The sequence below is a fragment of the Triticum aestivum genome, chromosome 2D (assembly GCF_018294505.1).
Source record: "Triticum aestivum cultivar Chinese Spring chromosome 2D, IWGSC CS RefSeq v2.1, whole genome shotgun sequence".
Lineage (NCBI taxonomy): Eukaryota > Viridiplantae > Streptophyta > Magnoliopsida > Poales > Poaceae > Triticum > Triticum aestivum.
In genome coordinates, this window is record NC_057799.1 from 499118837 (window position 1) to 499133773 (window position 14937).

Sequence of the window (14937 nt, forward strand, 5' to 3'; positions counted from 1 at the left end):
CGCCGCACCCACCGCCGGCGGACTCCTCCGCCCTCCGCCGCACGGAGCTCCGCCGCCGGCGACCCTCCGGCCTCCGGCCCCCCCTCGCCGGCCGTCGCCCCTCCGGCTCCTCTTCCTCCCGCCGGCGACCGCCATCGTCGAGCTCGAGCCAGCCCTCGATCGGATCTGGACGAGTACTGTGTGCGTTGACTTCCCTCGCTTCCGTTTTTTCTTCCAAGTCATAATATTTTATTAGCATGTGCTTCTGTTCCCGATGCGATAACTCCGTGCATGTAGGTCTGATTCGCGCGTGTAATATGTCAAATTGTTCGCCTCGTGATGGTCTTCATTTTGTTCAATTGCACCATGTTCATTAGAGGTCATCTTGATGCCCAAATCTCTGTTGGAAGAGAGCTAGTTGCTGTTATTCTCTGGTTCTTATCAGAACTTGGAGATTTGTCATTTTTGTATCATTTATTCTGTGCATCTTTTGAGCATGAGCTCTACATGTGTTTTGAAGTATGCCATTCCATCTTTCCAGTGGTATAGTCCATGTATTTTTGTCATCTCTGTGGTGACTAGCACAATCATGCAAAGTAGGCCCCGTAATATTTCTGATTTCAGGGACTTGGTGATTTCTCCAAGTCCTCGTCTGCTGTAATTTTGTTGCCATGTAAACTTGATGCTACAGAGAGATCCATGCATATTTTGGAGATGTTCATTAAGGATGTTTTTTAGCTATAGTTGTAATTGATCGTGCCATAGCATGACTCAATCTTGCTCTACTTTTTCTATAAAATATTTCTGGCTGATTCTTAACATGATATGCATTTTTGCCAAGCTTATTGTAGTTGATCCATACATGCTATGCAATTGTTCTTGCCATGGTTAGCTTCATAAACATGCCATCTTGCTGTAGGTATGCTTGGTTTGTAGTGCATTGCTCTGTAGTGAGTGCATCAAGCTCACAAAGAGGCCTATATATTATTATTTCTGCCATGCTCTGTTTTCTGCTAAGTCTGGAACCTGATAACGAAACTTGCTATGTTTACATGCTTGCCATCATATCTTCTGGTCCTTTTGGCTTATGGTCAGTAAGGTACTTTTGTCATGTGCTTTTAGTAGAACACTTCCATGCCTTGTTTTGCTATGTTCAGTTCCTGTAGCATGTTGATTTCGTGCTCTGAACATTGCTACCTGATGATGATTTCTGCCATGTCCAGTTTTTCACTTAGTCTGTAAACCTGTAATCTTTTGCACTTTTGCCATGCTTGTTTGAGCTTGATATTTTGTGATCTAGCCGTAGCTCAGTGTTCATCTTTTGTCAAGCATCTCCTGTAGATTACTGCCACGTCCTTTTTTGCTATGTTGGGGTGCTGTAGCATTGTTGCTTGTTGCATTTTAAGTGCTATCTTGCTGTTTATCGCAGATTCGTGTCATTCTTGTTTTGCTTGCCATTTGCAAACCGTGCATCCGATTCCGGTGATCTTTATATCGATTTCGACCGAAATCATCTCATCTTTCCAGTTGCATGCTTGGTTTGCCAAGTTACTGCCATGTTCATCATTTTCCTTCCGGAGCACGCATATGCATCGCATATCATATCTTGCATATCATACATGTTTTGCATCATGTTGCTTGTGCATTTCTCGTTGTTGATTGTGGTTCCGTTTGCTTGTGTTCTTGTCTTGGGTAGAGCCGGGAGACGACTTCGTGAATGAGGAACCTGTCGAGTACGCTTACGAGGATCAAGCTTTCGACAACTCTGAGAATCTTGCAGGCAAGATGACCACCCCTCGAAATCACTTCTATCTTTGCTATGCTAGTTGTTCGCTCTATTGCCATGCTCGCTACCTATCACTTGCTATATCATGTATCCCATTTTAGCCATGTCAGCCCCTAACCATCCTCTCCTAGAAAACCGTTGTTTGGCTAAGTTACCGCTTTTGCTCAGCCCCTCTTATAGCGTTGCTAGTTGCAGGAGATATGTGCAGCTCCTATCGGGATTTGTCGGCACATTCGGGGGCTTTGCTGGTCTTGTTTTACCATTGTCGAGATGTCTTGTAAACCGGGATTCCGAGACTGATCGGGTCTTTCCGGGAGAAGGTTTATCCTTCGTTGACCGTGAGAGCTTATGATGGGCTAAGTTGGGACACCCCTGCAGGGTATTATCTTTCGAAAGCCGTGCCCGCGGTTATGAGGCAGATGGGAATTTGTTAATGTCCGGTCATAGATAACTTGTCACTTGACCCAATTAAAATACATCCACTTCGTGTGTAGCCGTGATGGTCTCTTCTCGGCGGAGTCCGGGAAGTGAACACGGTCTGAGTTATGTATGACGTAACTAGGTGTTCAGGATCACTTCTTGATCATTGCTAGATGACGTCCATTCCGTTGCTTCTCTTCTCGCTCTCATTTGCGCAAGTTAGCCACCATATATGCTTTTGCCGCTGCAGCTCCACCTCTTTGCACCATCCTTTCCTACCAGCTTAAATAGTCTTGATCTCGCGGGTGTGAGATTGCTGAGTCCCCGTGACTCACAGATTCTACCAAAATAGTTGCAGGTGCCGACGATGCCAGTGCAAACGATGGCGTCGATCTCAAGTGGGAGTTCGACGAGGAACGTGGTCGTTATTATGTGTCTTTTCCTGATGATCAGTAGTGGAGCCCAGTTGGGACGATCGGGGATCTAGCATTTGGGGTTGTCTTATTTTCATCTAGATTTTGACCGTAGTCGGTTTATATGTTTGTATTTTGGATGATGTATGATGATATTCATGTATTGTGTGAAGTGGCGATTGTAAGCCAACTCTTTATCCCATTCTTGTTCATTACATGGGATTGTGTGAAGATGACCCTTCTTGCAACTAAACCAGTATGCGGTTATGCCTCTAAGTCGTGCCTCGACACGTGGGAGATATAGACGCATCATGGGCGTTACATAAATGAATCCCCGTCGTTGGCTTGAAGTGTGGTGTAACATACATATGCATCGTCAACCTAACCCTCACTCAGTGTGGGGATTTCTAGTTCGAAATCACGGTGCCACATCAAAGTTGTTCATTGTTACTCAAAAACACACCTCTCCATACATATGTTTGGGCCACACGCATGCAGTGGTTGTCTTCGGGGACTAGCTACTTGCATGATCATTGGCGAGCTAGCCCATCTCCGGGGTCGCATGGACGGCCATCACTTTGACCAACAACAAGAGAGAGGTTGGACCAAGGTGGATTATTCTTGGTCCGTTTTATGATCCATATTGGTGAGATATATGCCTCTCTGGCCCACCGACTGAAGTGTGTGTGGGGGGGTGGTTGCTACGTCGCACTTTGCTAGGTGAACCTCGGTTGGGGGGTGGGCATGCATTCATAGCTTAATTAGGATTCCCTTCGTGGCGACACTTCGGGGGTGGGGGCTACTAGCTACTTCGCTGTCGGGTGGTTGGTGCGACATATGCCAAGGGATGGCTTATCATTGTGGGAGCCAATAAAACGTCGCTGGTGCCTGGAAACGGGATGAGGCGAAGACATGCATGCCGGCGAATCTTACCCAGGTTCGGGGCTCTCCGAGGAGATAACACCCCTAATCCTGCTCTGCGGGGTCTCCGCATGATCACTAGATCGATAAAGAGTAGCTACAATCGCTCCTAGAGGTGTTGGGATCAAGGGAGAAGAAGAACAAGGCTAGCTCTTGCTTCTCTCTATCTATGGTGTGTGTGTGTGTGTGCTATGCTTGGAAGCCAAACATGCAGAGATGCGAACCCTTTGCATGGGTGCTCCGGGGGGTTTATATAGGCCTACGCCCCCGGGGGTACAATGGTAATCCGACTGGGAACTGGCCCCAGCCGTCAGTGTCTACGCCTGCCGGCTTCTCCGCCGGCTGCTGGGTCCCGCCGGCTGGTGGGTCCTGCCGGCTGCCGGCTACTCGGTCGACAGGCCGGCCCCACCGCCTAGGGTCTTGTCGGCGGCTGCTTACTGTAGCCGCGCCTCTGATGATGAGGGCTTTGTCCAGGTAAGCGTGGCTACAGTGATCCGCGTCGGGGGCTCCTGCTTCGAGGAAGGGAGTTGCCGGCTTCTGGAGGCCGGCTATGCTCTTGGCCGACTAGGAAAAGCCGGGCCGCCTTCACGCCTCTCTCTGGCTGAAGGGGCCCGCGGTCCTTGGGCCGTACAGGAGGGGGTCGTGGATGACGTCGCGGCTGGCGTGGCTACAGTGCCGGGCCGCACGGGAGACATCCCTCCCGTACGGCCTCCTGTAGTCATGCCTGCCTCGGGCTTCGAGGGTCGTGGGCCGCGTTGTGGCCATGCCCCGTCAGGTCGTCGTTATGTAGGAGCGGTTCTGGTCTTGGCCGGCTTCTAGAAGTCGGCGTCCTTCTTGGCCGGCTTCTTGGAGTCGGTGAGGCTAGGTCGCCTTCCGGGAGTCGGCTTTAGTGGTAGCCGGCCGGGGAAGGCGGCCCAAATGCTTGGAGTGCTTGAAGGCCCAAAGTCCTGATAAATTTTCTGAAGAGCCAGGGGTAGTCGGTTAGGCTACCCGTGGCCAATTACTCCGACAGTAGTCCTCGAAGCTGATTGGGCTTCGAGGTGGAGTCGGGTTCGAGAAGCTCGATCAGCTTCCTATCGTGACAAGCCGGCAGCTAGGAGCCGGCCTCGGTGCAGGCGTGCCGCCCTTAGTCGAATTCTTCTGGAGTCGGGGGGCGGGAACCCGCAGGCTCGTGCACCGGGCCGCGGGCCGGCCTTGGGCCGTTGGCGTGCCACGTGGCCGGAAAGCCTGCCAGCCCACGCGCGTGATGGGACATCGCCGCAGGGAGGGGGCCCGCCACGTTCGCGCCCCGGCCCAGGCGCGGATCCTTTGTATTCCGAAACCGCCCGCACGATCCGTGCGGCAGTTTCGGCTCGCACTTACGCGTAATAAACGCGAGACGTGGGGGGAGTGGGCGCAGTTAATCCCACGTCTCCCCCCCACGTCCGGCCTCTTCGGCCGCGTGAGGCTATAAGTTGGGGGAGGTGGAGGGCGGCAGACCCTCGCACGCTCCTCCTACTCCCTTCGTCTTCTCGCCTTGCTTGTTCTTGCGCCAGCGCCTCACCGCCGCGCTCTTCCTCCGCACGCTTCTCCGCCGCCGTGCCAGCTTCCGCTATGCCTCCCCACGTTGAGCAGCTTGGCGGGGATTGGGATGGCTCCATTGTTCACCAGGACCACATCGACTTCCTCCGCGACACCCGGCGTCTGCCCAGCGTAGACAAAGTGGAGGTCCGCCTCGCGCATGAGAAGGAAATCAGGCCGGCGCCGCGGGATGGCGAGCGGGTGGTCTTCCGCTCGCACTTCCTGCGCGGCTTCGGCCTGCCAGTGAGCGCTTTCTTCCGCTCCTGGTTGGACTTCTATCATCTCCAGCCGCACCACCTCACCCCCAACGCGGTGGTGCTGCTGTCGGCCTTCGTCACCCTGTGCGAGGGCGATCTTGGCGTCCTCCCCACCCTCGAGCTCTGGGGGGAGTTCTTCCAGTCGAAGCTGGGCACGCGCGTGAGGGGCGTGCCGGCTCAGACCGGCGCCTTCATCGCGTCGCGGAGATCAGGCGCCGACAACCCCTTCCCCGTCATCACGCTGATCCAATCGGTGAAGAAGTGGCAGAAGTCATACTTCTACGTGCGGAACATCGCTCCCCGAGGCGACTACCTCAACCTGCCGGCTTACGTAGCCGGCCCGCCGGCGGGGAGGCTGCCCCAGTGGTCCTTCCGGGCGGTAACGCTGTCGCAGGGAGGAAACGCCGCCATCGCCCGCCTGCGGGTGATTGTCCAGTCGGAGGGGCTGACAGGGCCCGACCTCCTAGCCGCGTTCGTCACGCGCCGGGTCCTTCCGCTCCAGAGCCGGCCTCATCTGATCTGTCAGATGAGCGGCCAGCTCGATCCGAGCCGGATGTGTACCAAGGAGATGCCGCGGCCTGACGCCGCCGACATGGTGAACTACCTCGCCAATTGCCAGCTTTCCGATGACTGGCAATTTGGCAAGGAGCCATACAGCCGCGCCAATCCCCCGCCTACGGTACGCTCCCTTTCTCTTTTTCTCTTTCTCTCTCTCTCAGCTTTGTCGCCGAGTTCCTTTGGGCCGACTCTAACTCCGTCGGTTCGCTCTTTCTGACAGAGTCCTCTGCTTCGACCGGCCGGCGGGGCGGACGCGGAGCGCCGCTTCGTCCCCGACCGGACCGAGCACGACCAGGAGGACCCCGACCTGGGGGCAGTCCATATGGAGGACGCCACCGAGCCGGCTGGCGGTGAAGCAGGCGGCTCCGAGTTTTCCGCTACCTTCGAGGACTGGCCAGACGAGGACGAAGCCGAAGCCGTCCCGCCCCGCCAACCGGCCCCCGGACGCGGCGCGGGCTCTTCTGGCGCGCAGCCTGCTTGGGGTAGAGGCCAGAAACGTCGCGCCACCCAGGGCATGTTCGGCAGCCGGACGAAGAAGCCTAGGGGTGGGGCGGCGGCCACCAGGCGGGAAGAAGCGGCCACGAAGGCGGCTCATTTCCGCAAAGTGGTGAAGCAACCGCAGGCCGTGTCGGCGTAAGCTTTCTCCCTTTCTGTGTGTTCTCCTTCTTTCTTTTCTTGGGTGGTTTTTTGAACCTTTGTCTTCTTTTCTTTGATCAGAGCTCCACTGTCACTCGAGCGGGCGGCTGTCGGCTCCGTTGTCGAGTCGCCAGGGGGCTCTGGGAGCACCACCCGCCGCGTAGATCCCCGTGCCGCCCTCCTGGAGGCGACGGAAAGGAACGCGCGGGAGGCGCGGGAGGCGCGGGAGGAGCAGGAAGCGCGGGAGGCGGAGGCACGGAGGGCAGCCGCCGCCCAGGCAGCTCGGGAGGAGGAGGCGGCGAAGGCGCTTGCCGAGGCCGCAGCCAAGGCCCAGGCAGAGGCCGAAGCCGAAGCGGCGGCAGGGGAGGCCTTGATGGTCACCCCCCTGCGCACCATGGCGCCCGGGGGCGCGGATCCCTCGCCAGGGGGAGCCAGCGGTTCCCAGCCGAATCTGGGAGGGAGCGGCGACGACGTCATCTTCTTGAGGGAGGCGCCGGGGCCGACTCCTCCGACTGGGGCATCCCAAGGGGGCCAGACTGAGCCTGCGCCCGCACAGTCGGCGGAAGGCGAGCCGGCCGCGGGAGCTGAGGTGGCGGTCCGGGTTCCGCCAAGCCGGCGCGCAGGGAAGGCCGCGTCGGAGCCGCAGAAAGCAGCGTCGGAGCCACGGCCGGCCGTGGGCTCCAGCTCATCGGCCTGAGACGCGGAGGCGGCCAGCGCTACCTCAGGGTGGACGCCAGGCGGAGGGACAGCCGTGGTGAACATCGCTGCACAAGACGTCCGGACCCGGCTTCAGGGCCAAGCCGCGGCGCTGAGGCAGTTCACCGACGAATTCCTCGCCACGCGGGCTGCCATCCGGGTTAGTATTCTCATCTTCTTGATTTCTCTCGTGGGGGCGCGTCAGCGCACCCACTGGGTGTAGTCCCCGAGATTCGGGCCGACTGCTGAGCAGTCGGCTCGGATCTTCCTTGATGATTTCTCATTGTTGCTTTTGTTCTCACGTCGGTCTTCTGTCCATCTTGCAGGACTATCACAACCTCCGAGCGACCGCCTTCAACTCCCAGGCTCGGGAGCTGACGCAGAAGACCGCCGATCTCACTGAAAGCTGAGGTATGTGACTTGATCTTTATCTCATGTGGGGGCGCGTCAGCGCACCCACTGGGTGTAGTCCCCGATATTCGGGCCGACTGCTGAGCAGTCGGCTCGGATCTTCCTTGATGATTTCTCATCGTTCTTCTTGTTCTTCTATCTCTGCAGCGGCCAACGCCAGTCTGAGGGCGCAGCTGGGGGAGTCCCAGACTGCTCTTCGTGCCAAGGACGCGGAGCTCGCCGCCTTGGTGCAGGAGCGCGACCGCCTGGTCAAGAAGCTGGCCGACCAGGAGGAAGGCCACAAGGCTGCGCTCAAAGCTGCGCAGGATCGCGAGGCCGCCCTTCAGTCCGAGTTCGAGACGGAGGTGGCCGGCTGGGCAGAGGTCAAACAGACTCTGGTCTCTGGCTATGGCCAGATTGAGGACCTGGTTGATGGTAAGTCATCTACCACTTCGTCCTTTCTTGCCATCCGCCATTCGACTTGTTTTTCTGATTTTTGAGTTTTTCTTTCCTTTTCTTCTTCGCACAGAGTACTTCCCCGGCTATTCTACTGCCGCCAACCAGGCCGTCGAAGCCCGTCGCCAGGCGAAGAGGCAAGCCGGCTTCGAGATCTCGCCAACCGCCGGCCGTTCGCTGGAGGAGCAGCTCCTGGCGATCCAGGCTCGCATCCAGCCGGCTCACAGGCTACTCCGCCGGCTTCAGCATGCCGGGTCGCAGGTCTTGGCCGCCCTCTGGCCCGGCCAAGTGGTCCCACGCACTCCCAGCCGGACCGCCGACTGGCTGGAGGTGGCCGTCGCCCACTTCGAGGCTTGGAAGGCATCAGCGGCTCGCTCCGGCGCCAGGCGGGCGCTGGAGTTCGTCAAGGCCTGGTATCCCGGCCTGAACCTGGACCAGCTGGCGACCTGGCGGCAGCAAGCCGGCACGGAGCCGGAGCCGGCGCGGCCGGCCATCATTCGGCGGGCTTCAGCGATCGCCGACTACACCGACACCAACGTCTTCGCCCCAGAGGTGGACGACAATGGAGTCGCCCAGCCGGAAGATTGGTTCGGGCTGGACCAGGCGCATGGCGAGGACTCGGCGGAGGAGATCGACTCCAGCGACGAGGGCGAGGAGGAGGAGGAGGAGGGTGAAGACGCCGAGCCGGCTGGTGGAGAAGCCGGCCAGCCTGACCGCACCTCCAGCACTACATCGCGTGCGAGTGCGTCTCCTGCCGCGGGAGGTGGTCAAGCCGGGACCAACTAGGCGACCCCTCCTTTAGTCGGCGGGCTGCCTTCACCGACCAACTCGGCCTCCAAGTCGCGCCTTAGTCTTCTTTCTTTTGTTTTCCTGTCTTGTTGCTTTTGAACAATGTTTGGTTAAGTCTGCACAATTCCACCCACTGGGTGTATTCAAACTTAAGTCTGTCGCCAGCCTTTAGGCGGCTTTATGTATATAAGTTATGCAATCGGCTTTTCCTTGTACTTTCGCTTTTTGTCCTTCTGTTTTTTTCCTTTGCCGCCCTCCCTTGGTTGCCGCCTCCCTAGTCAACAGTTGCTCTGCAATCTGTAGCCGGGGAGTGCCTGGCCGATTGGGGAGGGGGAAGTACTTTTAGCTCTGCTGGACTTAAGCTAAGTTTTTTAGGAAGCCGGCCAGCCGGCTGCAGTGACAGCCGGCAGGCGTATGTCGAGGCCGTCTCTTTGCTATATAGGTTAGTTGTTCCTTAGCCATTTTTCGTGTGGGCGTTTTTTCTGTCTTTCCTCTTGCTAGTCGGACAGTCAGTTCCTTGAGCTACGACTTTCAACAAGGGAGGACTTGGGAGCCGGCACACTACTTTGCTGACTTCGGGAAGAACTTAGAATATAGCTCAAGGCGGCCAGTCCCCGGGCCGACTAGTCGGACCCAGTGCCGGACAAGAGTTCAAAATGTAACAATACATTCATGGAAATGACACTCGTCATTCATAGATAAATAAAAGGCAGTCCCCGAGTACTGTTCGGGGGGCCTGTTGGTTTGTAACTTAATACAAAAGGGGTAGCGTGATACATACTGCTTTTCAGCTGTAAAATCGTCTTAGGAGGTTTGCGTTCCATGGTCGCTCCGACTCCTTGCCGGAGTCATCTCTCTTGCGTGCTCTTGGCTTTTGCGCGTCGATCAAGTAGTAGGAGTCGTTGCCGAGTGCCTTGCTGACGATGAAGGGGCCTTCACAAGGGGCCGAGAGCTTGTGCTGGCCGGCTATTCGCTGGATCAGCCGGAGCACAAGGTCGCCCTCTTGGAAGGATCTTGGCTTGACCTTGCGGTTGTAGTAGCGGCGCAGGCCTTGCTGGTAGATGGCGGACCGACTGAGGGCTAACAGCCGGCCTTCTTCCAGTAGGTCGACGCCGTCTTCTCTTGCTTCTTTGGCTTCCTCCTCCGTGTACATGGTGATCCGAGGCAAGTCGAACTCGATGTCTGTTGGGATGACAGCCTCGGCACCGTACACAAGGAAGAATGGAGTGAAGCCGGTTGACTTGTTGGGTGTAGTTCGCAGACTCCAGAGGACAGCCGGCAGCTCTTCGAGCCAGCAGCCGGCCGATCGCTCCAGTGGTACAACCAATCGGGGCTTGATGCCGGAGAGGATAAGTCCATTTGCTCGCTCGACTTGGCCGTTTGACTGCGGGTGGGTAACGGACGCTAAGTCCAGTCGGATGCCCTGTGTCGCGCAGAAACGTGCCAGTGCGCCTTTGGCGAAGTTTGTGCCGTTGTCGGTGATGATGCTGTGCGGCACGCCGTACCGAGTAGTGATGTCGGTGATGAATGTCACGGCAGTCGGCCCGTTCAGCTTCTTAATCGGCTTTGCTTCGATCCACTTTGTGAACTTGTCCACAGCAACGAGTAGATGTGTCAAGCCACCGCGGGCCGTCTTGAAAGGGCCCACCATGTCCAGTCCCCAGACGGCAAAAGGCCAGGTGAGGGGAATGGACTTGAGGGCAGAAGCCGGCAGGTGTTGTTTGGAACTGAAGACTTGACATCCTCTGCAGGTCTTGACTATTTCTTTAGCATCCTCCAAGGCAGTCGGCCAGAAGAACCCATGGCGGAAAGCCTTGGCCACGAGGGATCTTGAGGCGGTGTGATGGCCGCATTCGCCTTGGTGGATGTCTTTGAGGATTGCCACTCCTTTTTCTGGCTCGACGCTACGCTGGAAGATTCCAGTGACGCTGCGCTTCACAAGCTCCCTGTTGATTATTGTGTATGCTGCGGCTCGTCGTTGCACTAGTCTTGCTGCGATCTCATCAGCAGGCAGCTCCTTGCTGACTAGGAACTTGAGGATGGGCTGGGCCCATGAGGGAGCTGTGACTTCTTCTGCTGTTAACGTGGCCACCATGACTCGGGTGGGTGGGTTGGGTGTTGCATTGGAGTCATCCACCGCTTCTTGTGTCGTTGTAGTCCCCGGGCCGACTGCTGCAGTCCCCGGGCCGACTGCTGCAGTCCCCAGGCCGGGTTCTGAGGTCCCTGGGCCGGGTGCGACTACGTCAGTCCCCGGGGCAGTCGTCGAAGTCCCCGCGCCGCCTGCGGGATCTCTTGAGCCGGATCCGGCTGTTTCTGGCGCAGGCGGTACGAAGATGGAATCCGACTCTGGAGACGGCTTGATGGACGGCTTGAGGAGGCGCTGGAGGGAGACGCCCGTCGGTATGGCTTGTCGGGTGGAGCCGATCCGTGCTAGGGCATCTGCTTGGTCGTTGTCGGCCCTTGGCACGTGAAGGAACTCGCACCCTTCGAAGTATCCGCTCATCTGCTGGACGAGGAATCGGTAGCTTGCCATGTTTGCGTCCTTGGCATCCCAGTCGCCAGATGATTGCTGGACCACTAAGTTTGAGTCGCCGTAGCACAGGATCCGGCGTATGCCGAGTTGTTTGGCTAGCCGGAGCCCATGTACGAGCGCCTCGTACTCGGCCACGTTGTTGGAGGCGGCGAAGTGGATCTGCAGCGTGTACTTGAGCTTGTCGCCTTTGGGAGAGGTGAGGACGATGCCGGCTCCCAAGCCAGTGCGCATCTTGGACCCGTCAAAGTGCATCCGCCAATGGGTGGAGTCGGGAGCCGGCGGTAAGTACTGGGTCTCGGCCCAGTCGACGAGGAAGTCGGCCAATGCTTGCGACTTGATGGCAGTGCGGGGTTGATAGAAGATCGTGTAGGGCGCCAAGGCAATGGCCCATTTGGCCACCCGGCCGGATGCATCCCGGCTGCCTATGATCTCGGCGAGCGGGGCGGTGCACACGACCGTGATGGGGTGCTCTTGGAAGTAGGGCTTCAATTTCTTGGCAGCGAAGTACACCCCATAGCACATCTTCTGGTAGTGCGGGTAGTTTTGCTTCGAGCTAGATAGTACTTCGCTGAGATAGTAGACCGGCCTCTGGACCAGCTGGGCTCGGCCTTCCTCCGGGCGCTGGACCACAACAACAGTGCTGACGACTCGGCTTGTCGCAGCGATGTAGAGGAGCATGGGCTCCTTCTTAGTCGGCGCGGCCAGGACAGGCGGAGTGGTCAACATTTTCTTCAACTCATGGAAGGCTTGGTCGGCTTGATCATTCCACTCAAAGTGAGTGGAATTCTTCATGAGTCGGTACAGGGGGAGGGCCTTCTCTCCTAGTCGGCTGATAAAACGGTTCAGGGAGGCTAAGCAGCCGGTGAACTTCTGCACATCTCGCAGCTTGGTGGGAATCTCCATCCTCTCGATGGCTTTGATCTTGACAGGTTTGCACTCAATGCCGCGTTCGGAGACCAGGAAGCCTAGCAGCTGGCCGGCTGGCACTCCGAACACGCACTTCTCGGGGTTGAGCTTGATCTGGAATCGGCGCAAGTTGGCGAATGTTTCCTTCAGGTCTTCCAGCAAGGTACCGCGCTTCTCTGTCTTCACCACAATGTCGTCTACATAGACGTGGGCATTTCTGCCGAGTTGTTTCAAGAGACATTTCTGCATGCAACGCTGAAAAGTGGCACCGGCGTTTCTCAAGCCGAATGTCATTGTCAGGTAGCAGAAAGCTCCAAAGGGTGTGATGAAGGCAGTCTTCAGGCGGTCAGCCGGGTCCAACTTGATCTGATGATACCCTGAGTATGCATCCAAAAAACACAACAGCTCGCATCCGGCTGTGGAGTCTATCACTTGGTCAATCCGTGGCAAAGCAAACGGATCCATTGGGCAGGCCTTGTTCAAGCTCGTGTAGTCTATACACATGCGCCACTTGTTATTCTTCTTCAAAACCAGAACTGGATTGGCAAGCCATTCTGGAAAGAACACTTCCATGATGAAGCCAGCTGCAAGGAGCCGGGCTATCTCTTCTCCCATGATTCTTCGCTTTTCTTCTGATAGTCGGCGGAGGGGTTGCCTGACCGGCTTCGCATCAGCTCGGACATGTAACTTGTGCTCGGCGAAATCCTTCGGGGCACCCGGCATGTCCTTTGGGGACCATGCGAAGATGTCTCGATTCTCACGGAGGAAGTCGGCGAGCTCGCCTTCCTATTTACTGTCCAAGTTCGCCCCAATCACGGCGAACCTCTCCGGGTGTTCCGGGTCTAGAGGTATCTTCTTGGTCTCTTTCGCAGGCTGGAAGGAGCCCTGCGCTTCACAGTCCTTGGGGTTGGGGGACAAGGCCGGCTGCTTGCCGGCCATGGCCACAACCCGTTCCAACATCCTCTTCTCTTCTGCCACCACGAGGGACTCGGCCAGCCGGCTACTGGCCATGGCACACTCGATGGACTTCTTGTAGTCGCCGGCTACCGTGATGATCCCCTTCGAGCTCGGCATCTTCATCTTCAGGTAGGCATAGTGGGGCACAGCCATGAACTTGGCCAAAGCAGGTCGGCCAAGTAGTGTATGATAGGGGCTCTCCAGATCCACCACCTCGAACCATATTGCTTCCCGGCGGAAGTGATCTTTGTCTCCGAAGAGAACATCCATTTTGATCTTGCCGATTGGAGAGCAAGATAGGCCGGGTACGATACCATGGAAGACAGTGCGGCTCGGCATGAGCTGCTTGGCTTTGATGTTCAGCTTGTCCATGGTGTCGCGGTACAGTATGTTGATACTGCTTCCGCCGTCTATCAGGACGCGGGAAAATCTGGAAGCTCGCCTCTCCGTCGCAAGGGTGACGTCCAAGACCATAGCATAGGAGCCGGGCGAAGGCATCACCTCTGGGTGGTCGGCCTGGCTCCAGCTGATGGGCTTTTCCGACCAATGCATGAACTCGGCGGTGCTAGAGGCGACTGCGTTTACTTCTTGGTGTTGCCGGCGTCGGCTGCGCTTGTCGTCGACTTGACTCGTGAAGACGACGTAGGCTTCGTGCGCTTCGGGGAACTCGTCTTGGATGGCGCCGACTGCCGGCCGGGCCGCCGGCTGCTGGGGAGCTGGAGGCGGCGGGCCAGGAGGCGGAGGCGGCACCATCCCTTCGCCCTTGGTGATGCGGGTGAGCCAGTGGCATTTCCGTGTTGTATTGTTGGACGGCTTCGTGCCGCTGTGGAACTTGCGGGAGAAGGACGGCTCCCAGGGCGGCCAGCCTCCCTTCTTCTTGGGAGCGGGCCGCTCCTCGGGCTGCTCGTCTTCAACTGTGGCCACCTGCCGACTGGAGGAAGTCGGCATGGGGCCCTTGCGCTTGTGGTCGTTCTGGTAGGGGCGCCGGTTTGGGTCACCAGCGGGCGTCTTGGGAGCCGGAGCGACTACCTTCCCTGAGGCGTCCACTCGGAGCTCGGTCTTCATGGAGGAGTCGGCAGTGGCATACTTGTCGGCGGTGATCAGCAACTCATCGAGGGTGGCCGGCTCGTCGCAGAGGAGTCGGTGCTTGAGGAGGGTGCCCTCTCGGCACCCGGCAGTGAAGTACTCGATGGCCTGGACCTCATGCACTCCCTCGCAGGAGTTGCGGAGCTCGGCCCATCGCGTGAGGTAGTCGCGGGTCGACTCGTTGGGCCCTTGGACGCAGAGGGAGAGCTGGCGAGGCTTGGGAGGCCGCTTGTAGGTGCTGGTGAAGTTGCGGACGAAAACCTCGGTGAAGTCCAGCCAGCTGTTGATGCTGTACGGCTTGAGGCTGTTGAGCCACGTGCGCGCCGTCCCTTGCAGCATTAAGGGGACGTACTTCACGGCGACGCGCCGATTGCCGTTGGCGATGCTGACGGCTGTGGAGTAGTCGATGAGCCAATCTTCCGGCTTCACCGAGCCGTTGTACTTGGGTGTGTCCCTGGGGAGCGAGAACCCTTTGGGGAAGGGCTCGTCGCGGATGCGGGGGCCAAAGCATGGCGGGCCGACATCGTCTTCTTCTTCTAACGCCAAGGATCGAGCAAGGCGGTCGATCCTGTGGCGGGCGTCACTCTCGCCGAC